Consider the following 11,652-nt stretch of genomic DNA (forward strand, 5'->3'; position numbering starts at 1 on the left):
CTGTACTGGGCTGCTCAGGGCTCTGCAAAGCGTTAGAAGATGAAGGAACTCGGTGGTGAAGGCAAAGGCAAAGAAGGCATTAGGAACATCGGTCTTCTCTCTGTCCACTGCCACAAAATCACTCTCCCCACTGAGCAGTGAGCACACAGCTCCTTGTTTGGCCTTCTACTGTTCATACAGAGGATGAAGATCTTTGTCTTGCCCTTAACATCCCTTCCAGTTCCAGCTGAGCTTGTCTTTCCTAACCTCACCCTTGAAAGCTTGGCCAATATTTCTAAAGCCCTCCTCTGTAGCCTGGCCCTGTTTCTTTTTGTGGCCATTTTCCAAAGGAGTTCTCTCATGAGTTCTTATCTTAGCCAAGCAGGGCTGCTGATGCATCTGCTTGTTTTCCCAGGTATCTCATGTGGTCCATATAGTCATGGCAGTTCTCAACTCTTTCAGCCTTTGGAGCTGCTCTTGTGTGATCTCAGCTGCCTACGTCCTGGACAAGATGCTCACCTGGTGCCCCACATTTGGGCTCTGCCATTCTTCTCCCTTCCTCCCCTCAGGATCTTCATCTCTCCTTCATACTCACCATAGCTAAAGCTGCCATGGGTCACCACCTCCTCTGCTGGTCTCCTTGAAAGGGACAGTAGATCTATCAGTGTAATCCCATGGGATGCCCCAACCAGGCCCTGTATCAAGAAGTTGTCCCTGACATCACCCAGAAACACAGAAACGTGCTCCTGCCTGTGTCCTGACATGCTGCCCCTTCAGCAGTGACCTCCAGCAGTGGGAGGTTCAGGGTCCCAAGGCTCTGCCCTCCTCAGACTCCCTCAAAGGTTTAAGTCTTCTCTCTCAGTCTGACCCCATGGTCAGTAACATGGTCCTCCCACGCTGCTGCCCTTCCTTCTCTTCACTCAGCTCTGACTCACATGCTCTCACCAGACTCAGCTGTCCACACATCCCACCTGCTCCTGTAAGTCTTGGACATCTCTCCTTGTTATCCTCTCTGCCTGACTTTTCTTCTTGTCTTTCCTGAATATGCCGCAGGGAATTACTGGAAGAGCCTCCAAGAAAAACAGTGACAAAAAAAATCTGACCTGAATCAGAGGGGTTTGATGATTTTATGAAAGTAATTGACATATCATTACTAGTGGTGGAAGAAGACTGGGATTAGTACCTTTCTGTCCTGGTTCTGACCAGGACAGGGCTAATTTTGCATATTGGGTGAGGCGTGGCCAGGACCTGGAGATTATTCTATACCACCCCAGCTTCCTCTCTCTTCCCAGAAGGAATGATTCCTCCAGGTCAAGTAAGCATGGTGGAGGGAGATGTCTGGTACTGTCTACTGTTGGGAGAGGGTTGCATGTCAATAATTTCTTTCCTTGTACCCTCTGTCTTTAATATTGTAGCTGTTACTGTTCATTCCTTATCTCATTGCTGTTTCCAGTAAGTTGATATGATCTCAATCTGTGATCTTTACCTGTTGTGCCTCCAATTCTCCTCTCCAGAGCACTGCATGGTTTGGAGAGTCCCAGTGAGGGCAGTGAATTGAGGAGCACTGTTCCTAACCCACAACATCTTCCCCCTCTGTGCTCATTTCTAGGGACACAAAATGCATACATCTCCTCTTCTAAAGAATTTCATGTCTCTTCCAAACAAACTCTTTTCTAACTACTCTAGTTAAGTGAGAGACATGTAATGGATACCTGAAAAAAATCATCATTTACTTAAATCCTAGGACCAGATATCATATAGGGTGAAGTCTTGCCTGCAGTTCCAGACAGACGAAAACCACTGGAATTCAGACCACATTTTGAACCTGCATTTCAGTCACCATCCTGTTTGGATATTAAAATTACAGTGAGAGAGAATCAAGGTGATGCACAAGCTAAAGGTTTGCGCCACCACCTCTGGGAAGTCACATTTTCCCATTTTCCTTGCAGTAATTGTTGCTTCGCGTATCTGTCTCTCAGGTCAGCTCAGCGTCGGCTGGGCCACCCTGCTAGCTGTGATACACCCAACAGTACCTTTGCGTGGGTCTTTGGCTCCGCAGCGCTTTTGCCTTAGCTGTCTCGGCCATGGTTCGAAAGAGGGGACACTCCAGGCTCAGGGAGAAAGGTTTTATTCGGGTAACTCAGGGGCAGCCCCTGGTTCCAGGCCTGTGCCTCTGGAGAGTGACCCCCGGCCTCGGTTACAGGGGGTTTTTGTTCCCCCAAAATCTCCGGGGTGGACACAAGTTACAAGACCAATCACACAAAGCCAGGTGGGTAAGGTCAAAATGCAATACACAACATTAACAAATCAGGTGAATTTGGGATGTGGTCTTGTGAGACCCACCAATCCCTGTCAGACACCTCTCTTGAAGGTTCTGGAGTCTGGGGTATGCTGGACATGTGGGGGAGAAATACAATGGGATGGGGGAAAATACAATAGGATGATCGAAACCCAGGGCAGAGGATTAGAGTTGTCTTGGCAACTCTTATCAACCTCTGATAAGCACAATCCAAGACAGGAACTTTACCAGGCTAGGGTTAAAGTCCAAATCACATCAAACCTACAACTAAGAAACTTATGATAACATTTCAGCACCCCCACAGTAATAATCACTGACAGTAAAACAACTATAGGCAGCATAAGGGCAACTTCTGAGTTTTTCTTTTGGGACACAGTAGAAGTAGCAAGAATTGCGCAGGGAACAGCCCTCACATTCATATGACTTTGAAAGAAAGGAAGAATCAGATTCTGCTCATTCAAGAATAGAAATGTTGGCTCTTAAACTGAAGATCACTATCCCAAAACTGTACTGGTGAAACACAATGAGGCTCTCAAGGAAAAGCTATTTTCAGTCACTACTGTATACGTAAGGTTTAAAAATGTTTAAAGTAAAAAATCCCAAACAACCCAGCCCATAACAAATCACTATTAAAGGCATATAGTTCAGGGAATCAAACTGAGCATCACTCCCTAGACTGGAAAGACTCAATAATTCTTTTGAAAATCATTAAGAAAACCAATAGGAACCATAAAAACACCCCTTCATAAAGAGTTTTTTGACCATAAAAAGCTAATATGTTAGGAGCTCTGCAAAATAGCTCCTCAGAGCAAAACAGATTATTATAGCTTTCCTTTGGAATTATATTAAAATTCAGCTTATTGTTAAAATAATTCATGTAATATTTAAAGCAAAACATTCCATATATTCTCTTCTGGCAGCTGAGCATCGTCAGTGTTAACCTGCTCTGGTGTGTAATTCAAATTCAGTAATTCATGCAGCACTGCAAAGATATAGGCAAGCCATTTACTGAGCTCTGCCAATCTGATGATACTCCAAACAAAGCCACAGTGGTTTGACAGGAATTATTTACTCCATTCATAAAGTACCATGGAAATCATGAATGCAAAGCAAACTGCCGATTGCTCCTCAGGAATTAATTTGCAACTTGGACTCCACTGCAACAGAAACTTTGAGGAAAGGGTATATTTGATTTTGTTGTTGATTTTCATGCTAGTTTTCTTAATAATATTTGAGTGTTTTTAAACTACAGAACATCTTAGTTTATTGCATTTCTATTCTGTAAATGGCATATGAATGGAACGATTACCAGTACTGAAATCCAACTCCAGTCTATGTACAGTAGAGTATAGGACAATACAAGTGGATGCCACCATACTGCAAAGCATAGTTCTTCTTCTGAAAACCTTACTGGTGTTTTAATAAGAACTGAAGATTTCTAGTGGATTGAATTTGAAAATAATTTATTATCTGTCAGATCTGAAAGTCTGTAAATTATGTACCAAGGAATATGAACATTTTCTAATGATTGAAAAATATGAACTGTTAGCAGGTTTTGTGAAAAAAAATGAAGATGCTCTTTAAAACATTTCATCTTTCTTGTTTGCCCTAAGTAAAAAAAAAATAAATTAATAAGCTTCACAACACTTAAAAAAAACCAAAACAACAACAAACCTAGTGAGTCATCAGTTCCTAGAAATAGCTTTTTTATAAGAGAAAATAAAGTGGTTTTCAGGACTGAATTGACTACCTTAAAGAGGACACCAAAAATATATTTTAAAACCAGTAATGTTTGGATTTTATTTATTAAAATTAGAAAAGAGGTTTTGGTTCTTTACACATTCAGAAATTTCTCAGGTGGCTACTAACATTCCCCCTAGATTTAAGAAGAGATATTTATAATGCACTGTAGACTGTAATGGTCTCTGTTAAAGGTGATGCATACATTAAAAGTAGCCACGTGGCAAAAAAATAAAAAGAAACACTAGGAAACTGGCCTCTGAGAAGCATAACACCTTTCAAAGATCACCTGCAGATAACAGGAAAAAGCCAATCATTAGCATAATTTCCTCCTGCTGTGGCCAGTCAGCTGTCCTGGGGCTTGTAGAAACCCATGAACATCCTCCTGCTTAATGAGTTCTCTCCTGACAGATCAAAGCTATACTTTCCCCTGGAGCCTCTTCATGTAGAAACTCTAGATGAATTTGACCCTGACATGTCACAAATTGCTCCTTTTAGAAGCAGGGGGCTTGAGGGCCTGTCCTCTGAACAACAGAAGACCTCTCAGCTGACCAAAAATTCATAAAAGCCTCATGAAATGGCATTTTCAGCAGGAAGCAGCTGGCTGGAGCCAACTGCAGAACTTGTTTTAACACCAGACCAAACTGTACTGAATAGATCCTTGCTTGCAAGTCCGTCTGAATGCCAGAACTTGGGATCAGTCACAGGCAGAGAGAAATGGCACCAAGGTCACCAGAGGAGGAAGAGTTAAGGTGAATGAAAGGGACTTGAACAATGATGGCATGGTGACCCAAAAGGCTTTCTTCAATGTCCACTGCTCCTTCCTAGTCCAAAATCTCACTTTGTCTTACACATGAAGCTGGAAATTGAACAGCCAAACTTCTGAAAGCAAAAATTATATTGAATAATTTATCCAAAGGTCCTGTTTTTTACACCTGATCAGCACTAATTGTTGAGGAAAGAGTACTTCTCCCCTGTTATGACCTGCCACCAGAAGGCATGAGTAACTCAAGTTCTTGTTAATAGATGCCTTGGGGCAGATTAGTGTGACATGACACTGAGTGCTCAGTGTTTATAAATAAATAAATAAATAAATAAATAAATAAATAAATAAATATGTTTATTTTAGAACAATTTGGTTGCAATGGAAAGAAGGTATGTAGCCCTCTTGGTTGTTATTATCTCTAGTAATATAGCATATAAAATCCAGACATCACACAGGAACACCAGTAAGAAAGACAGTTTTACCATCAGGCACCTACTCCCCTGTGTAGGTGCACAGACACACTTGGATTTATTTTTCTAATGCAACTGGTCAAAACAAATAGTAGCTTGAGTCTGGTTCAGGGACAGAAATTCAGTGTCATCTGCATTTCTCCTGTCCAGAAGCATTCCTGAATAAAACTCTTTCATGTCTCTAATAAAGAAGGCATTTAAATCCAGAAAAGACATAAATAATTTTAGTACAATATGTTTTTTGCAATATGCCCCTGATCTACCAGAGAAGGACATCTATCATCCAGGCACAGACTGGCTCCATCTGGGTTGTGTTACTTGTTAGACTTTGCTATCTCTTGTCTCAGGCAAATTCAGTTTGTATTCGTGAACTTCAGAATGAGTTTTTACACTTTGAAATGGAAGGTATTCAGTACATGGCTAAACATTAGCAATACATTTCAAGCTACATTCAGTGCACACTGGGGTGGGACATTTGTTCCCACCAAACACATCTGGGCTATCACTTACTCCCAGACATTAAGGTAATTTATCCACATCCCACTTTGCCACTGATGACAACTTGGCATTTGTCCATGAAACGAGTATCTCGGAGGCCTGTTCAATATTTATCCTCACATCAAGTGTTTATCACCTTTGTAAGATATTAATTTGGGTATTACATATTTAATAACATAACACCTTCCCTCCCCCATTTACTCCAGCAGAGAAAAGTGTATTTCATTTTGTTTATCAATTAAAACACTTTTTTAAAAAATACAAACATGGTCTCTGTAAGTAACAGCCCCTAATGACCTATCCACCATTTCCAATCATTCATAAGGATAAATTAGTTTTCCTGTCCACTTCCCAAACTCTCATGCTTTCTGCAACAGTTTCTAACCTGTCACTCAAGCAAAGCCCCAGACACCTCACGTCTCACACACTGAAAGAAGTATTCTTCACATGTCAGGACAGCCCTAAACTCACCATTCAGGTCAAACTAGCATACAGCTCTGCTCTGTCCCCCTGTCAGTGGGAATTGTAGGCATCAGTCTCTTCCCAAGCACCTCCCTTGGGTGGGTTAAATGCTGTGGTTAGGGAGCTGTGTATCAGCATTTGCCTGCTTCCCCAGCTGGCATGAACTCAACTCATGCCACAGCAACCTCAAGAGCTGAGACACATTATGGTCTACAAAAGCCATCAGAGGCCAGCAGCCGTCCCCTCATGTGCACTGAAAACACAACCACACCCTGCACAACTCAGCTGAACAGGCTTCATTCTTTTGCTACATCTCTCTGTTCTGCATTCACCTTCTCATCAGCACACCTTGTTCATCTTGCCCTAGGCATGGACAAATGTAGTGGCCCCACTAGAAGGAAAAAAGAAAGTTACCTGTGACCAGATTTCTTGGAGAGAGAAGCTGTCCTCTCCTTTGCCCAGGCCCACTGTCTTTTGCTGCCCTTCGGCCTCAGCAGCAGCAGCAGTGAGGAGCTGTGATGGCTGCAGTGCTGTGCCCTTTCATTGCTGCACTCCCTGCACTCAAAACCAGCCCTCCCCTCAGGAGAGGGACTGCATGCAAAACCCAGTCCTCCAGCTGTTGCTGGATCTGGCTGAGCCACTGCCACCAGCCAGAGACAGGCATCTCTGCAAGGAACTGAGCTCCCTGGCCATGGACAGACTGCTTTCTTACCCCATTAGTGACTTCAAGCCTAAGGATGCCCAAACATTCCCTCCATGAGCAGGCTAGCAAGCTGACAGTGTGAATCAATTTGCTGAAGAAATCACAGATAAAGGCCAAAGGTTCTTCAGCTGAGTTGGTAAGTGGCCAAGATAGCACAGAAATAACAAAGTTATTGATGCACAGGGGCAGAGGCAAACAGGAACTTAGGCTTTCACCCTGGCTCAAGTAAGGACTTTTCACTCACCTTGCTCCTTTGTGCCTGGATTTCTCTCACCCTTTATGCAGTTAGATTAGATTTCAGATTCTTAGATCTTTTTATTTTCATATACAACATCCTCTTTCTGCACACATAGCACATCACCGGGGGCCTCTTCTCCTCAGCAGGGCATTTTAAAGCCTACCTAAAAAGGAACATAAGGTAGTGTAATATGGCAGCATCCTCACTCAATACCGTCAGGAGAATACTAAACTTGCACTAAATACAAATCCAGAATTTTATGCTGGGTTGAATAAAACTAATATTATAAATAAAGATACAGTGTAGAAAAACATACACAGATTCAGTAATACAGATTTTCAGTAATATGGATTTACAGTTTTGAGGGAAACATTTCCAGTAACACATGCATCTATTGAAGCTCTGGTTCTAATGCATACATTTAACTGCCATCATTTTGACTGAGAATTTAAAAAGAAAATATAAAGCTGTTGACTGAGATTTTGGGGATTGATTTAGTAAGGAGTATTTATAGAGTCTTTCTTTATAAAAGTAAGGCATATTTCTGAAAAAATTATAATCCAGATCTCAGAGACTTTAGACCCTGCAGCATTTTAGCTTTGGCTAGCTTGGGCTTCTCTGCTTACATGAAGTCTTTTTCAAACTGAGCTGCCATTTGCTCTTTCTGATTTTTGTTTTTTTGCTTTTGTCCTGTTCAATTCAAATTCTCAAGTGGTTTCACAATGATGGAACAGTTCTACTCAGCCAAAGTGGAAGACAGCCAAAATACCCAGATGAAGAGATTTTCAGATGAGCTGGGGGAAATGCATTATGCTGAAGGTACATCATTATTTTCAGTAGCATTTGGTAAAGTGGAACAGGCAGTAGGTGATTATTAGTCATAGAAAGATCAGCACTTTGGCTCCCCTATGCAACCTTTCTTCCTCTGCTTTAGTTTCTCTGAAGTCACACTTGCTCTGGGCTATCAGCCTAGGACTGATGTACCTACTGTCTCAGGATCAGCAGTGATGGACAAGTTTCTTCTGCAAAGTTAAAGCCAGAGATGCTGCTGTTATACAAAAGCAATCAATAATGCTATTTAACCCAGAACACTGAGAATGCTGCAGCACACACAGCAAAAGCATGCCATGATTACATTTTTCCCACTCATATTAAAAAAAAAAATATATAGACTAGCTTGGGCTGGAAGAGACCTTAAAGGTCATCTAATTCCAATCCCACTGCCATGGACAGGGACACCTTTCACTAGGTTGCTCAGAGCCCCATCCAATCTGGCCTTGAACACTCACGGGGATGGGGTACCCAAAGTTTTTCTGGGAAATCCATTGACACTTACAGACTTACCTTTCCTTGGTCTCATCTGCAAGTTAGATGAGTTAGTCTTGATAGTATCTGGAAAAAGAAATACAGAAACTCACCTCTAGGACCCTGAGCTCAAAGCCAAACTTTGATTATGAGAAGAGAAGAAAAAAAGCATGTTATGAAAATTTCTCTATGTTCAGATCCACCAACTGGCTATTGTTTTGAAGGAAGCTAAAAATTTGAAAACCCTAAATGGTGGCATGTGCCAAAAAGAGAAAAAGCGAATTTCAGTAGTGACAGCCAGGGCACAACTCTGGCTTATTTAACCCAGATCAGGCTCCTGTGAGGCTTACTTAGAACAAAACATTTAAGTGTCAGAGAGAGCATCAGTTGACCTTGCTGCAATGAACTTGGACCTTAACAACATTTACCAAGCAACAATTGCAAAAAATCCAACCACTCATATACCAGCTACTTTGGGACAGTGAAATACTTGTGCTACATCAACTATGCTATGCTTTTTAGGTTGTTTGAACTCACATTAAATCTCTAGATGTCAACATTATTAGACATAGATTGTAATTGCTGTTCTGGTATTGAAAGTCTATTAGTTTTTCATTCACAGTGATCAGAGACTGATTAATCCTGATGGAGCTCACATTTCACTAGAAGAAGAGACAAACTAGCAGGCAGCAATGGATGACAGTGTGATAAGAGATGTGCTGTGTCCTTCCTTTCCTGTCACCATAAACAGTTTCAAACAGACCTGTGAACTCCAGGTGGAGTAGAGAGGAATTTTGCTACAGATGACAGGAGAATGACAGGAGCACAAAAGACCTCCATTCAGTAATGTTATTTCTGAATCAAACTTCAAGCTTTGCAGTCTGCAAGCAGATCAAGTCACCTGATGACTAAGGGGTTCCTCATGAAATCTGGACTTGGTTTCCAGTGTACATGCCCACATTTGTTTATTCCTGAAATCTGAAAAAGAAACTAACATCAACAAACCACAATATCTTATACATGCCACAGCCATTTGGTCTGAAAAGAAGAATTCTATCACTACTGGCAGTGACAAAAAGCATAGAGAAGCAGTACCAGGTGAGGTGGTCCATAAAGTAAAAGAAAACATATGTGTGCTAAGCTGCTGCATAATACAGGGGCTGGAACCTAATGTAGATTTAGACTTCCCCAAATCACAGCAGGATTGTCTCAGTTAAGACATAGAATTAACTCCCCACAATCAAGAAGAGAGAATAAGTTTTATTTTTTTTCCCAGGTGATGCTTCTGGATGGCAGCAGTGTCTGCTCTCTCCATTATGAGAATGAAGCAATAAACAATGATGCAAAGACCTGTAAAAATACAGCTCCCATCTCCCCTGCATTCCTAATTTCTGTTGCATTTCAGAACTAGGCAAAGTGATATCCAATTTGTCCAATAGGTGTTTTCCCCTCTAGAGCTGGACATAAATTAATTTGGATGCATAAGAAGGCCCACTATGGAAATTGCATGCAGTTTGTTCTTAAATATATATACATATATATTGAATTTTGCTGTTGTGCAATGCCCTCTTCATATTAGGTTAATTAAGCTGGTTCCATTAGTTGCACAGGGATGAGATATTTTGTGCCCTGAATAAGCAGGGCTGGAAGACCTGGGCCTTATATCTTCTTGGGATGATCAGTTAGAGAGGAAAAATCCCAAAGGCAGTGAGTGCTTGTCTGCTGTGACTGAGCTCAGCTTGACAGCTGGCCAGCCTAATGCTAAATGTGCTAATCACAATAAAAGCAGGGTAATTAATCAGAGCACAGCAAGGACATGCTCGTTAACAGTGCTGAAAGCAAGCAGAGGAAACCTTCCCACGTTACAATACATACTTTTCTTCCCTAGAGAGCTTTCGGGATACCTATTATGGAAATGTTTACTTTGGTAATGCCGAGAGGGAAATGGCGCAGTGACGCTGCTGATGGTGATGAGCTCTTACAAGGGAAACCAGCAGTTATCTCTACACAGGGACACCAGCAAAAGGATTTCCTACCTTCTCTGTGATGGGTCTCATAAGAAAACTTAAACCACAAAAAATACACAGTATAATTCAGAAATGAACCTGCTTCTAGCAAGGGAAGACCTTCTATTACAGTCAGAGTGAATTGCATATGGTTAAAAATTAGAAGACACCTTTTGATCAGATGCAATAATCCATGGAGTTAAAAGGATTGCTGTTAAGGCACATGAGATTCCTGCTAATACTTCAGGTAAAAAGCCCCCACTTTTTTACATCAACCATGGCTGCTTAGCAGGATTTAATTTTTATTTTTGGTAGAAATACATTATCTACTTTAAGGAATAAAAAACCTGTTGAAACAAAGGCCTCTCTTCAGTATCTATCTCTTGAGTAAGTCATCAAATGTGCTCAGAGGAATATCTGTGTGGAAACTCAAGATGTGCTGCAGCCCTTCACACAGCCCCCAGAGCAAACCCTGGCTTGGTCCCTCTTGTACATATGGAACCCTGTCCCAAGAACTGGATGGTAAGGAGGAGCAGCATGGATTCCTAGAACAGGGGCAGGGAGTCTGCCTGAGTGTTGAGGGCTGGCTCTGTTCAGCTGACACAGCACTGGCTAGGAGAGGATGTGGTTTGAAAACTGGATGCTCTGTGTGTAAACAGGTGTGCTAGCTCTGGATTTTACTGTCTTTGGACTCCAACCTGATAGTTTGTTGTTTTTCTGATAAAAATTACACAGTCTGAGACAGAGCAAATTACAGGACTGCTTCATGTTTCACCCAGAGTCAGTGGACCTTGGGCTCCTACTAAACCATTTGCCAAGCTGTAGGAGGATTTCCATGTGAAGAGATCACTGGATTCCTACCCTCTAAGGCCCAAAGGAATAATTTTCACGGGACAGTTGGGCATCCTGTAAATCCTAGACTGCAAAATGCAGAACATGTGCGGAGACCTTGAACAAAATGTTCTCTCTTTTATCAACAAGGAACTGAGCTTGGATCTTCTACAGAAAAAAATAAATCCAGTTAAGACCATACAACAATAATGGTAATGGATGGGACTCTTCACTAGCTGATGAGAGAAATAACAGATAACAGCTATGGAATGGAAGTCTCTGTCCCCAGAAATAAACCAACATTGTTTTCATAATGGCAGAAGATACCCCGGCTACCAGCAAGCTACATTTCTCC

Source organism: Zosterops lateralis (assembly GCF_965231275.1).
Source record: "Zosterops lateralis genome assembly, chromosome: 1".
NCBI lineage: Eukaryota > Metazoa > Chordata > Aves > Passeriformes > Zosteropidae > Zosterops > Zosterops lateralis.